Source organism: Semicossyphus pulcher, unplaced genomic scaffold (assembly GCF_022749685.1).
Source record: "Semicossyphus pulcher isolate SPU_LCO1_2020_fin unplaced genomic scaffold, fSemPul1.0.p SCAF_5, whole genome shotgun sequence".
Taxonomy (NCBI): Eukaryota; Metazoa; Chordata; class Actinopteri; order Labriformes; family Labridae; genus Semicossyphus; species Semicossyphus pulcher.
Window position 1 is genome coordinate 33,551,980 of NW_027211726.1, and position 14,292 is coordinate 33,566,271.

General features: G+C 46.6%; 1 protein-coding gene across 1 annotated transcript in view; it reads right to left on the reverse strand.

Annotated features, from left to right (window-relative positions):
* The window catches only part of epb41a (erythrocyte membrane protein band 4.1a), a 68,578-nt gene extending 55,960 nt beyond the window's left edge, over positions 1–12,618 (reverse strand). The window contains exon 1 of the mRNA XM_069681751.1: positions 12,474–12,618. The gene's annotated coding sequence lies outside the window, so the exon portion shown is untranslated. The remainder of the gene's footprint in view (positions 1–12,473) is intronic.
* Positions 12,619–14,292: the final 1,674 nt, after the last annotated feature.

Consider the following 14,292-nt stretch of genomic DNA (forward strand, 5'->3'; position numbering starts at 1 on the left):
GGATCTATTGAACTGCACAGTAAAAACACTTTCCGGCCAGTCCCCCAGTGTCTGAATGTGTAAACAAAGCAGGGGATTGTCGGGAGCATTCACAAGGAGCGAGAGTGCATGTTGATGATGGTGATCAATTCAATCAAATCAGTGCAATGGCAATGAAGTTATTTTTAACATGATAAACATTTTGTAATAAAAGGGCATTTTTAGATTCTGTTTAATCCACCACATTTGTCGTGTCCATTTCCGGTCCAGGGTCTCGATCGTCTTTGGTTTACGTTGGGTTGTTGTGTTTCATAAATATCCTCCATATTAACCGTCTTTGTTTGCATGGACATTTAATGCATCATGGAACATTTATCAACAAAAGTGTTAGCCACCTCACTCCTACACAAAGATACGTGTTATTAAATGTAAAAGCAGTTTCAGGAGATGGTTACCTCAGTGGGAGGATCCACCTGACCTCTGCTTCCAAACATGATTTACCTGCATGTGTGATTCACTTCCTGTATGGTGGATGTTTCCTGTTCCTCGGCGGAGCTGCAGGTGGATTTCTCACCCTGAGTGTGATATAAATCACTTCCCCCTCATGTGTTCCAGAAGCTTCCGCTCTCCCTCTCTTCTGTTGACATCTGTGCTTTGTGGCCTCCAGCTGAGCGTGTGCTTTAATTACCTCCCTTCACTTCCACTCAATTAGCTCAGAGCTCAACAATAGCCGGCAGCCGGACGCAGCAGCAGCTAACAGGCCTGCTGGTGCTGCAGAGGAGGGAGTCACAGCGACCACACAGTGTTTAAAGCATGAAGGGTCGGTGTTGTATGGAGTCAGTGACATTTAAAAGATCACACCACAGAGAGTCTCATCGTATCAGGCAGAGAGATCAGGATGTGTGTGATATTAAAACTGTGAGAATCTCTGAAATGTTAAATTAATGTTAGCTCACACACAGGTCAGATGCTCTGAATGTGTCTCTAATGTTAGAGTCTGTTGTTATATCAGAGAGCATCCAGGCTAAAAACATCGGGTCCATCTGCTGCATTACAACATCAGAGAAAAGCCACTAAGTCCTTTCTTTGGATAAAAGCTTCCACCTGTTTCTGTGAGAACAACGAGCCCGAACATCTTCAGTGTGTCAATGGCAGTTAGTCCCACACATATACGTCATGTTTTCTGTTCACACAGTGAAAAGCAAACAATTAAGGACAGCAGGATGTCATGTCTGGATTCATAACCTCCCCTCCTCCTCCTGAGCTGTGTCTGATGAACTCTCCTGCTGCTTCCAGCTCCTTCAGGCTGACCAGTGCCCAGTGTGATGAGCTGTTAGCTCGGATCAGTACCAGGATTTCTCTGATGGACACCAACTAGTAAGCAACGTGGACCTTTTTTCCAATGTCCTAGCCGTCCCTTTAACTGTCGCTGCTTAAAGTCCCTAATCTGAACGCTGAACGGCTATCGTGACTCGGCGGCAGGGAATTTATGATGTTGAATTTTTGATGTAGAACAGATTGTTAGCTGTTAGCTGTTAGCATGCAGAGTCTGTTTATAGAGGTTAATAAGGAGCTAAATCATCGTCAGATGACGCTGATGGGAGCACATTACGTTTTTCCTTCATACGCCGCAGCCTGCTGATACGTGATTGGTCAATAGTACTCGGACTACAAGCTTACTACAAACAGAAACCAGAACACTTGCTGTCCCTGCCTACAGACTCTACACTTCTATGTAGACTCTGTAAAAGAGATGACTGTGAATGTAACTGCGCAGTGTTTGCTTTGTGTTTGGTTTGAGCACACCTTTAAGGCCCTGACACCCAGAGCCTACAGCTGACCTCAGTTGGCCCTGGGTCTAGCGGTGTATTCTGTACTTGTCTGCAGCTCTTTGACCTGATTGTGATCAGCTGCTCAGCTACCACTGAGAAGAGCAATGGAAGAGAGCACAGCAAGCACACTACAAGTCTTTTCTTCTCTACATGTACAGGCTTATTATCACCAGAGCCACCTGCACCCTTTATCACACATGTTCTGGGTTAGAAGTCGATTCCTTTTTCCCTCTTAAATTATGAATACGAACTACTGCCACCTGCTGGTACGGAGAGTTATTGCCTCTCACACGCTGAACTGCTGCTCACTCCTTCTCTTCATCACAAGTCTTTAACTGAAGGCCTGTAAAACAGTGTTTCCAGATGTTTCAGAGAGCTGCACAGCTTTTACAGTATTTATAGTTTCAGCAGAACGAGGTCACAGCTGATGCAGATGTGCTGAATGTCACCACGAGTCTGAGCGTCTGGACGTTTCACTGTGAACAAGTGACACTTTCACTACTGCAGGGTTCTATTTAAAAACATAAAGCCATCGGATGTGTTCACTCTTCATCATCATGTGTTCACTCTTCACCACCGTGTGTTCACTCTTCATCATCGTGTGTTCACTCTTCATCATCATGTGTTCACTCTTCACCACCGTATGTTCACTCTTCATCACCGTGTGTTCACTCTTCATCATCGTGTGTGTTCACTCTTCATCATCATGTGTGTTCACTCTTCATCATCATGTGTGTTCACTCTTCATCATCGTGTGTTCACTCTTCATCATCATGTGTTCACTCTTCACCACCGTATGTTCACTCTTCATCACCGTGTGTTCACTCTTCATCATCGTGTGTGTTCACTCTTCATCATCATGTGTGTTCACTCTTCATCATCGTGTGTTCACTCTTCACCACCGTATGTTCACTCTTCATCACCGTGTGTGTTCACTCTTCATCATCGGATGTGTTCACTCTTCATCATCATGTGTTCACTCTTCACCACCGTATGTTCACTCTTCATCATCGTATGTTCACTCTTCATCACCGTGTGTTCACTCTTCATCACCGTGTGTGTTCACTCTTCATCATCGGATGTGTTCACTCTTCATCATCATGTGTTCACTCTTCACCACCGTATGTTCACTCTTCATCATCGTGTGTTCACTCTTCATCATCGTATGTTCACTCTTCATCACCGTGTGTTCACTCTTCATCATCATGTGTTCACTCTTCATCATCGTGTGTTCACTCTTCATCATCGTGTGTTCACTTTTCACCACCATGTGTTCACTCTTCATCATCATGTGTTCACTCTTCACCACCATGTGTTCACTCTTCATCATCATGTGTTCACTCTTGTGTTCACTCTTCCTCATCGTGTGTTCACTTTTCACCACCATGTGTTCACTCTTCATCATCATGTGTGTTCACTCTTCATCATAGTGTGTTCACTCTTCATCATCATGTGTTCACTCTTCATCATCATGTGTTCACTCTTCATCATCATGTGTTCACTCTTCATCATAGTGTGTTCACTCTTCATCATCATGTGTTCACTCTTCATCATAGTGTGTTCACTCTTCATCATCATGTGTTCACTCTTCATCATAGTGTGTTCACTCTTCATCATCATGTGTTCACTCTTCATCATAGTGTGTTCACTCTTCATCATCATGTGTTCACTCTTCATCATAGTGTGTTCACTCTTCATCATCATGTGTTCACTCTTCCTCATGTGTTCATTGTGTGTGTTCGTGAGCTGCCTGCAGGCTGATGTGAGTAAACACTCTCTCTCTCTCTCTGGCCGGTATTGGATCAGCAGCAGACATTAGATGATGATGATGATGATGAAGATGATGATGATAATCCAGCCTGAGTCAGAGACCACCTGTTCATCGGTTTCTGCTCTGCTCTGTGCCGCCCCCTGCTGGAGACGCAGGCTGACACACAGGCTGAGCAGTGTTCAGTGCTCAGTATTTGAATAGTTTCTGGTTTTAAATGTTTTGATTAACTTTGTATAGTTACAGTTTTCATATAACAGGTTTCTCCTCAACACGCACACGTGATCGTCACCTGCTCGTGAGTTTTTCTTTTTTACAGGTTTAAATACGTAAAGAACAAAAACAAGTCAACAACTGAATATTTGATCACAGTTATTAATCTTATGATAATCATTCACTAAGAACATCAACAATAAAGTCTCCAGAGCTTTGCTGAAGGTTAATAAACAGCCAATGTTTTCATAGTGTTCCTTGTAAGTTCTTTAACGTTACTGTGACTGTATCAGTCGCCCTGTAGCACCTTTAGTGTCACTGCTCAGTCATGTTGCACACTGTAAGTCTGCACCGTGTCACATAGCACATAAATATTGAACTTTAGCTGCACGCATGCAAATGTCGGGTTCTTAGTCTGAACGGGTCGACCGGCTCGTAGAAGTGCAGATCTGTGGTGGAAGGGTGGAGCACAGTGTGAGGCTAACATCTGAGTGGGAACAACTGTGGGGAAAAGATGCATCTAAAGCACGGCCTGTTTGAAGGTGATGAATCATGGGAACAACAAAGACACACGGAGGTCCGAGCCTGAGCCTGCTCTCAGAGAACAGCGTCACATTACAGGTCAAAATAAAGATCAACATCTACTGTCCTCTATTAAAGACAGCTACAGTGTGTTTCCAGGATGTGTCGTGTCCTACATGGCATTATGGGTAATGTGGATATGATGCTTCAGAGCAGACTCACTCCGGAAGAAGCACTCCAACTCAAACCAGTAAAACAGACAACATGAGCAACAGGAGCACGCACGTGTGAGACAGCTGTGTCAGCCACCACAAACCTTATTTATAGTTATTAATCGTGTAAATGTAAAGTTACTCACCGTGACGTCAGAGTTCAGAGGTCGGCAGCAGTCAGAGGTCCGGGAGGGAAAAATCAGAAACAAAACACAAAGTCAGAGCGTCGTCATCAGTGAAACAAACATGTGATTTATATTTACAGTGATTTTTAAACTGTTCCTGCGTCGCACCTGTCCCATCCAGGCAGCGTTTGCTCTGCAGCGCCGTCAGTTTCTCAGTAATGTCCTTCCATGAGACATAATAATAATGTTCACTTAATAATACGTGCAGTCAGACATGTTGTTTGGAGGCTCTTGGAGAGAATCAATCAAACTTAATTTACAGTAAACCTACGTCTGTGATTGATCTGTGAGAGGAACAGTGACTTGAGACTTAAAGGTCAAAGGTCAGGTTGACTGCTGGACGGATCAACAGCAGTTAGACCAACAAACAGACCGAGTGTGTTTGAGTGGAGTTGAGTCCATCAGCCAGGACACTTCAGGGAACCGGCTTTATTTCTTTAAATAACAAAGCACACATCTCATATCTGACAGACAATAAGCGTGATATACGATCAATAAGTCAGATTCACTTTTCTACTAAAGAAACACGGATCAATAAAGTCCTCAGGGGACACAAAACACGAACCTGAAGCTGAAGCGATCTCTGCGTGAAGTCAAAGAGTGAGTGAGAAGAGAGCACTCTTTAAATAAGGAGCAATCAGGAGAACTACATCCGACTAATGAGGAGTGACAGAGTGCAAACAACAACCAATCAGGGACGAGGAAAGGAGAAACCAGGAAGTGAACTAAAGGAAGTGAGGTAGGTGTGGAAGGGAGGCAGTGAAAGGAAAGGAAGGAGTGATCTTTACTCCAGAATCAGCTGATATAAGACGTCTGCATCATCACTGAAGGTTAAACAGCTCCGCTCTCTCTGTTCACTCTCACCTCACCAGTGTCCTGTAGCTATAATAACTGGTGCTTCTCACTACTTCTTATTACGCACACTCATTTAGCTGACTCACTTCTACTCCAGCTGCTCCTCGAGCTCATCCTTCAGTCCTGTTACATATACAAGCAGTCTCTGAGATCATGCTGACAGTCACAGGCCGCTCCGTCCGATCACACAATGTTACGGCTCATCGGTGTAGCTGTATTGCATGTTATATTGTTATCACAAAATGTTGGCAGAGCACACATGCAGGCCTGGTAATGCTCAGTGTTTCCTTTGGCTCATGGAGTGCTCAGGGTTAGCACACAGACAAAGCTAACTGTTAGCAAACTGTAAGGAAACATTTGATAACTTTGGTGACCAGTGGAGTCTGAGCAGACAGGCTACAGCTGAGCACAACATGGAGGAGACATGGACTGACACAGACCAGCGGGAGGAGGCGTGACCACATGATCACATGAGCTCCTCTCTTCCCTCTTTAAGAACACATTCATTAAAAGTTCCAAAATAAGAATACACAACATCTCAAGTGTTAAAACACACCGGCCCAGATGTGCTCAGACATCACTGCCTGCTCATCCACGGACAGAATGACTGTGTACTGTCCCCTCTGAAACAAACCAACACAGCGTGTGGTTGGAGTCTGTTCGTTGGTGCAGAAAGTCTCCGGTCATGTCGTGTTCTCGTGTTGTACTGAAGGTTTGAATAATGAATGAAGGAGTCCTCACTGTGTCAGCTGTGTTTAGAGCATGCAGGGTTCCTTCTTCTTCTGCACTATCAGAGTATTTTTAGCTGTTTGTATCTTTTATTTATAACCTCTTGCTGTTGTGTGCAGAGTCTATCTTTAGCTGCCTCCTTCTCATCAGCATGTTTTATTCGTCTGCTGCAAACAGGACGGATCGTTTGTGTTGTTCTGGGTCACTGATTTGATCTTCTAGTCAGCAGCTCGCATGCTTTTAAGCCAAGCCTGCAAATATCTTATGAAAGTGTAAAAACTCTCTGACATGACAGAAGATATATTAACTCTCCAGATGCAGCAGAGTTTGGAGTTTAACTCGTGATCAGAAGCAGCTCAGGAGTCACTCTGAGCACAGACATGACTCAACACGGCTCCCAGTTTAATCTGTGAGCGAACGCTCTGCAGTCTGATAACTGTTAACACTGATAACACTGTGTGCACAGAGCGACATGCTGGGGAAGTCACCACGTGAAGCACGGCTGTTTACAAGCTTTACATCCTGAAATCAAGAGATCCCTGAGGGGAAGGTGACCCCAGGGAAAGGTGACCCCAGGGAAGGTGACCCCAGGGAAAGGTGACCCCAGGGAAGGTGACCCCAGCCATCACTCATACTGCTACCTCTGTAATCTACTGATGATGACGGATGGCACGTCATGATAGGAACATGCAGATGTATTAATGTTTATTTGTGACCAAATGTGCTGAGCACATAATATTCTCTATGATTGTTCATATCGTCTGTGCAGCGTAACTTTGTTTGACAGGCGTGTGTTCAGATTAACGTCAGATTAATTGCAACAGAATCAATCAAACTGTCCCTGAACACATGTGTTTGATCTGCATGTGTTCGTTTGTCTGAGCTGGAGATGGCCGACATGAAGGACTGTGACAAACTGAACCGTGAACAGAGCAGCCGTCACATTCAACCATCATGTTCATACAGCAGGAGACCAGCTGAGCAACAACGATCCGAGCACGACGATTCTGATGTGACTTGTTTCATTAACGTTTATTTTTTATAATGGAATAAATGAATGAATGCATAAAAGAAATCAACGTAAAGGAACCAGTTTGTGAAATGAGCCTCTGTTCTAGAGCTGCACAAGAATCCAATATTGATCCTGATCATGATTTTATCTTCACGATTAAATAAACATGACTGACGCTGATATTGACGTTTAAAACGCTCCGCCTGTAGAAAACTCTGCTGCAGATCAAACCAAGCGCTCCCTAAACTAACAGCCCCTCCCCCAGGGGGCGACGGAGAGGTTTGGGCTTCACTTTTGGGGGAGCTGGCAGGTCATGTGATGAGCGCCGACCTTACAGAGAGGAAGAGTAAACAACAGAGACGGTCGGAGAAACTAAAGTCAAACGTCTGAACAGAAGACGAAGAGCTGGTCCCCTGAAGCGGCTCGTCAGCGCTTGTTTGGAGGTGTTTCAGGTTTAAGTGATGTGAAGAAGAAACAATAATCAGCAGAGAGGTCATGAAACCTGCGTCTGCGCCGCAAAGCAACACGGCTAACTTGTTGAAGCAGCTGAAAGAACAAAGTGCAGCATGATGAGTGTGTGAAGGCCGAGAGGAGGAACGAGCTGCTCCCCGTCCTCCAGCGTCACGTCAGACATCCAGAACAGAGACGCTGCACAGAGACACCCTATCACCCAGCTCCCACAGACACACTGACATTACCCACGATGCACCACATTCAGGTAAAGGACCTGATTTTAAGTCTTAGTTTGATGCTAAATGTGAGCATGAGCCTGAAAGCAGCACAAGATGAGCTGAGAGTGAAAATAATCCTGATCAATAACTGTGAACTGAATATTGATGAAAATAATGGTGATATCATTTTGACCATAATTCTCTGTTCTGATTGGCAGAGAGAAACGAGGCCATGTTATTTAAACGGTCTTTGAAGTGTCTGTGGTAACAACAGTAAACTGACTGACCTGCCGTGTGATTGGTTGCTTCAGGATTGTGTCAGGCTGTGAGTAAGGACTGAAGCTGGCGTAGCAGAGTCTTCTTTACCAGGCTCCTTTATCAAAGTCTCCTCTAACAGCAGGTGTAACAGAGCGTGACCCTTCACCTCTCAGAAACAGAATCCTCCAGCATCCTGTGATTAAAGCAGGAAGCGACCCTGGATGTTTTCACCGTGTTCCCGTCTCCTTTCAGCAGACACATGAGGCCGACGGAGTTCAGAGCTGTTTTGCAGCAGAATGAAAAATGTCTCCTCTCGTCCTCCTGCCTGCACATGTGCTGCAAAGCTTTGCTGTATATCATCGAGCAAAGACAACAAATGAATGAACCATTAAATATTAACGTCATGTCACTAACCATCAGCATTTAAAGGATTCTAAAGCGTGAGGACAAAAGAGGCAGCTTGAGCTCTGTGACGGAGCTGCGTCCAGTGACACAGGAGGAAACAAACAGCTGAGCTGACACCAACACGTCCTGACACCAAGCAGAGGAACTGATTCAGTGTGTGAGCAGGAGACCAGCGCAGCCTGTCAGCTTCAGTGTCATGAGTTTCTAGTTTGGTTCTGCTTTTCTTGTATTTTGGTGTTCAGTTATTATTTCTTTTTAACCATGTCACTTTGTCTCCCTGTCATGAGTTCTCATGTTTAATGTTGTATTTAATATCTTGTGTTCTTGTCCTGATTTAGTCTTGTTTAGTTATGTAATTCATTTGTGTTTCATTGTCTAGAGATTTTCTGCTCGAGTTCTGCTGTCACAGTCCTGAGTTTGGTTTTCAGTGTTTCCTGTTTTATTTTGTAGTTCTTGCCTTCCTGCCTGTGTGTGTTTCCCGCCTGTTTGATGATGTGCCCTGCCCTGATTGTTTTCACCTGCCCCTTGATTGTCTCACCTGTGTCTGATTAGCCTCACCTCCTAATTTTATCTAGTCTTTGTGCTCCCCTGTCTCGTTGCCTGGTCATTGTCGTCCTTCCTCTGGAGTGTCGTCTGTCCATGTCCATGCGTATTATTCTCAGTGGTCTTAGTGTTCCCTGTGTGGATTTTTCACCTTCCGCTTTTATTTGGATTACTTATTGCCCGTCTTGTTGAGACCTTTCTGCCATTGGATTTTGTTTGTCCTCAGATCAGTAAGCCTTCTGTTTCGCTTCTGGGTCCTCACCTTTTTGTTAAAACCGAAACCTTGACATTCAGGCTCTGATGGTGGAAGTGGTTTAAATATTTAAACATGTTCATCTTCATACAGTGTTTCCTCCTGATTCACTTCTTCTGTCTCCTACGATGTGCCGGATGTATCTGTTCCTCTGTGCCACACAGCTGCAATAACAACACAGCAGTGAGCCACAGTGCTCCTGTGTCACCATGAACGCACACACACGCACATGTACACGCACGCGCACACACACACACACGCACACGCACACACACATCCTGCTGCACTCAATACGGACACACCTCAAGTGATGCATCTGCAGTTGAAAATAGTCCCAGCAAACACACTGACTCCTCTCTTACTTCCTGATGGTTTACATTACATTCCTGAGAGGCAGAGACGGAGGTGAGAGGTCGCAGTGCTGGGGTGGTTTGGTTCAGCACATGTTGACATCAACACCTCTGCTGTAACATCCCCATCACATCATTCTAACGTCCACCGTCAGGCAGAATTAATAAAGCAGCACAAACAGCTGTCCTTCAATTGTATAGCAGTCAGTCAGCACATAAATACATGTATGTTTATTACCTGCGATATGACAACATAAGGTCACAAGAAGGGACAAAATGCAGACACCTTTGACCTTTCTCAAACTGGACTTTTGACACTTAGACTCCATCCTGGAGTGCGACTCTGCGGTCCCTCTCAGCTGAATGAAGCAGCTCTTATTCAGGAGGAGGGTAAAACGACAGCTGCAGCTTCAGGAGGAGCCTCCCTCTTTACTGTCGACACTTTGATAACCGGAGGATGTGTTGAACATGTGAACCGTTTCCTCGACTACATTCAGAATCATTTATGTTATTATTTATTATATATTTGATCCTAAATACAAAGAAACCTTGTTAACGTCGGTGTGCCCATAATAAATCAAACATTTGACATCTTCATGCTCAGTACGTTAGCACCGGTGCCGTGCTGCTGATGGAAGGTTTTATAATCCTCTTACACTTCCTGTTCAGTGGGTTTGGATGAACTTAAAGTGGTAGAGCCTCCGGATGAGCACAAACACGGAGCACAAGTGTGTAGGGGCAGGGTGAGTAGGGACAGGGTGTAGGGTCAGGGTGAGTAGGGACAGGGTGTGTAGGGTCAGGGTGAGTAGGGACAGGGTGAGTAGGGACAGGGTGAGTAGGGACAGGGTGTGTAGGACAGGGTGAGTAGGGACAGGGTGTGTAGGGTCAGGGTGAGTAGGGACAGGGTGAGTAGGGACAGGGTGAGTAGGGTCAGGGTGAGTAGGACAGGGTGAGTAGGGTCAGGGTGAGTAGGGACAGGGTGAGTAGGGACAGGGTGTGTAGGGTCAGGGTGTGTAGGGACAGGGTGTGTAGGACAGGGTGAGTAGGGACAGGGTGAGTAGGGACAGGGTGTGTAGGACAGGGTGAGTAGGGACAGGGTGAGTAGGGACAGGGTGTGTAGGGTCAGGGTGTGTAGGGACAGGGTGAGTAGGGTCAGGGTGAGTAGGACAGGGTGAGTAGGGACAGGGTGAGTAGGACAGGGTGAGTAGGGACAGGGTGTGCAGGGACAGGGTGAGTAGGGTCAGGGTGAGTAGGGTCAGGGTGAGTAGGACAGGGTGAGTAGGGACAGGGTGTGTAGGGACAGGGTGAGTAGGGACAGGGTGAGTAGGGACAGGGTGTGTAGGGACAGGGTGAGTAGGGACAGGGAGAGTAGGGACAGGGTGTGCAGGGACAGGGTGAGTAGGGACAGGGTGTGCAGGGACAGGGTGAGTAGGGACAGGGTGTGCAGGGACAGGGCGAGTAGGACAGGGTGTGTAGGGACAGGGTGAGTAGGGACAGGGTGTGCAGGGACAGGGTGTGTAGGGACAGGGTGAGTAGGGACAGGGAGAGTAGGGACAGGGTGTGTAGGGACAGGGTGAGTAGGGACAGGGAGAGTAGGGACAGGGTGCGTGGGGACAGGGTGTGCAGGGACAGGGTGAGTAGGGACAGGGAGAGTAGGGACAGGGTGTGTAGGGACAGGGTGAGTAGGGACAGGGTGAGTAGAGACAGGGAGAGTAGGGACAGGGTGTGTAGGGACAGGGTGAGTAGGACAGGGTGTACGAGGTGGTTTGAGAATACCATACGTTATGTTACGATACGATACGAGAACATACGTTAGCATACCCTACAGTACATTACGTTATGAAACACTGATACCATACCATAGCCTACACTACAATCCGACACACCGTACATTAGCACAGGATACAATACAATACACTTACCGTATCTGTGGGACTTATTGCAGCACAAAGTTACATGTAAACAAAGAAAGGCCTCTCTACTTCTGGGCTGTGGAGCACCTGACCTCTGACCTTTAGGGCCAATGTTTAAGGCAGAGGAGCAGGATACATTTACACTTTATAGCAGTAAAGTCACCTCACACTGAGAAGCCTCAGAGCTGGACCGACAGCAGCAACAATAAATAATATTAGTGCTCCAGTGACTCACAGGACTCCACTTGTGAGGTCTGCAGTGCTTACGTCCGCACAAACACAACCTGGCTCTGTCTCCATGCAGGCAGGGACGTGTGAGGGAACATGGACACAGAGAGCAGAGGGACTTCTGTCAGAGCTGCAGAAGCTGCGTGTCACCTGCTGTGCAGCTGCACACACAGCTCAGACCGACAGAGTCCTGTAGAGTCCTGTAGAGTCCCGTACACCAACAACACGGTTACTATCTGAGCTGTGGTTTAACAATCCTCCACAACACACTGCAGTTCTGTGACTGATTCCATATGACTCTGTTCTGTGCTGCCTTTGTGAATAAGCAGCCCGGAGGATCAGCACGCAGCAGATTCATGAAATATGCATCACTGCATGAGTTTGCTTTTACTGTACTGCGTCTGTCAGAGAGCAGAGAGCAGCTGACAGGAACCTCAAACACATATAACACTACACGTGAGATCTAGAACATTCCTCCTGCCTGCCTTTAATCTCCTGCAGCACTTATTTACAGTAGAAGAAGAAAGAGCAGCACGTTACAGCACCTGAGAGCTCCTGGTCTCCGCTGACAGATGTTCCGTCTCTTCCATCCGCCTCAGCTGATCCGTCTGCAGCTCCGCTCTCAGCAGCTTCACCGGCTGCAGCTCCGCACACCGACACGCAGCGGAGCCGCGGAGGAGTGTCCGCCCCGGGCTCTCTGCTGCGTCAGGCTGCCTCAGTCACAGAGGAAACATGGAGAGGCTGTGAAAACCTGCAATGGTAATAATATTACAAAGTCTGCTGTACAGACGGGATACTGGAGCAGAGAGGGAGGTGGGCGGTGGGCAGAGAGAGAGAGAGAGAGAGAGAGGGAGAGAGAGAGAGAGAGAGAGAGAGAGAGAGAGAGAGAGAGAGAGCTGTGAACACGTTTGTGCACAGGAGCAGAACATTATAATAATGACAGAGTTCTGCAGTGTTTGAATCCACAGCAGCTTTCATCTATTAATACAGCGTGTATGATACAGCAGCAACACGTCATCTACACAGACAGAACAATGCGATCATTAATCTGAGCTCATGTCCTCATCTGATCTTTAAATATTAGACTGTGTGTGTGTGTGTGTGTGTGTGTGTCCTGCTCCTCCTCGACCATGTGACTGCATCACAGTAAACTCACAGTATATTACATTACTGTATCATACACACAGAGAGCCTCATGGTGAAACATTAATGACCATCTGCTCTGTGTTATGGCTGGACACACTCATTATGCTGGCTGCTGAGTGTCAGACACACCCCTACACACTCACACACGCACACACACACACACACACACACACGCACACACACACACTCTGTAGATGCTGTGGCTGCCTGCCAGTCTAACAGCAGTGCAGCTGAGGGCAGCAGTACTGCAGCAGAGCGGGCACACATCAGCAGCATGCTACCGGAATAACACTCTCTCTCTCTCTCACACACACACACACACAGACACACACACACAGATGTACAGTCTGAACAGGGACACAATCGCAACCAATCACAATCCAGCCGGAGAGAGAAGTCGTCTGTTAATCTCAAACACTTCAGATGCTAACAGCACCTGCTGTCTCTATAGATCAGTGTCTCACAGAGCAGCAACATGGCAGAGGGCAGGAAACATTCAACCGATCATAAAAAACCTGCTTATCTTTCTAGCTTATGACTTTTAGAGGAGATGTGTTTCATGAAGCCTTTCCATGTTGCACACACAGAGAGCGTAACACGGTGGAGGCAGATGACCTGCAGCCTTCGCGGCTTTCTGTTTCACGTTCACCCAGGAGGCGTCTGCTCGAGTCCCGCGTGAAACCACAAGTCAACGTTGATGTTTTATTTCAGAGCAAACCTGAGCTCTCCTGAAACTCCCCGAGTACATCTGGTGCCCAAACAGAAACCTGGTGATACGTTACACATCGGGATCCAGAGGCTACGATTCCAGATCCTGTGATCAACTGCAAAATCAAGGACACTTTAAAGATGGAGGATAGGTTCCCTTACATACTTCATGTGACGCATGGCACTTAAAATAATCCAACTGTGATCAGTGAAGAGTGCAGGAACGGACCAGAGGTCCCTCATCGCTTTACTGAATAACTGCAGCAGCCTCAGGAGGTTTGCCATCACTCTCACAGGGTCTGTCGTGTCAGGTGATGGCTGCACTGTGACATATAAGATACTATACCATACAATCAGTCAGCAGTCCCCCGTCTACACTCAGGCTGGAAGACGACATCTTTGCTCTAACCTGTAACCTGTAAACCAGCCATCATGGGACCAGCACAGCCTCTGGTAGTGACAGCAGGTTTGAGAGGGCTTCCTGTGAGTCCAGCAGTTGTTCAGAGGAAT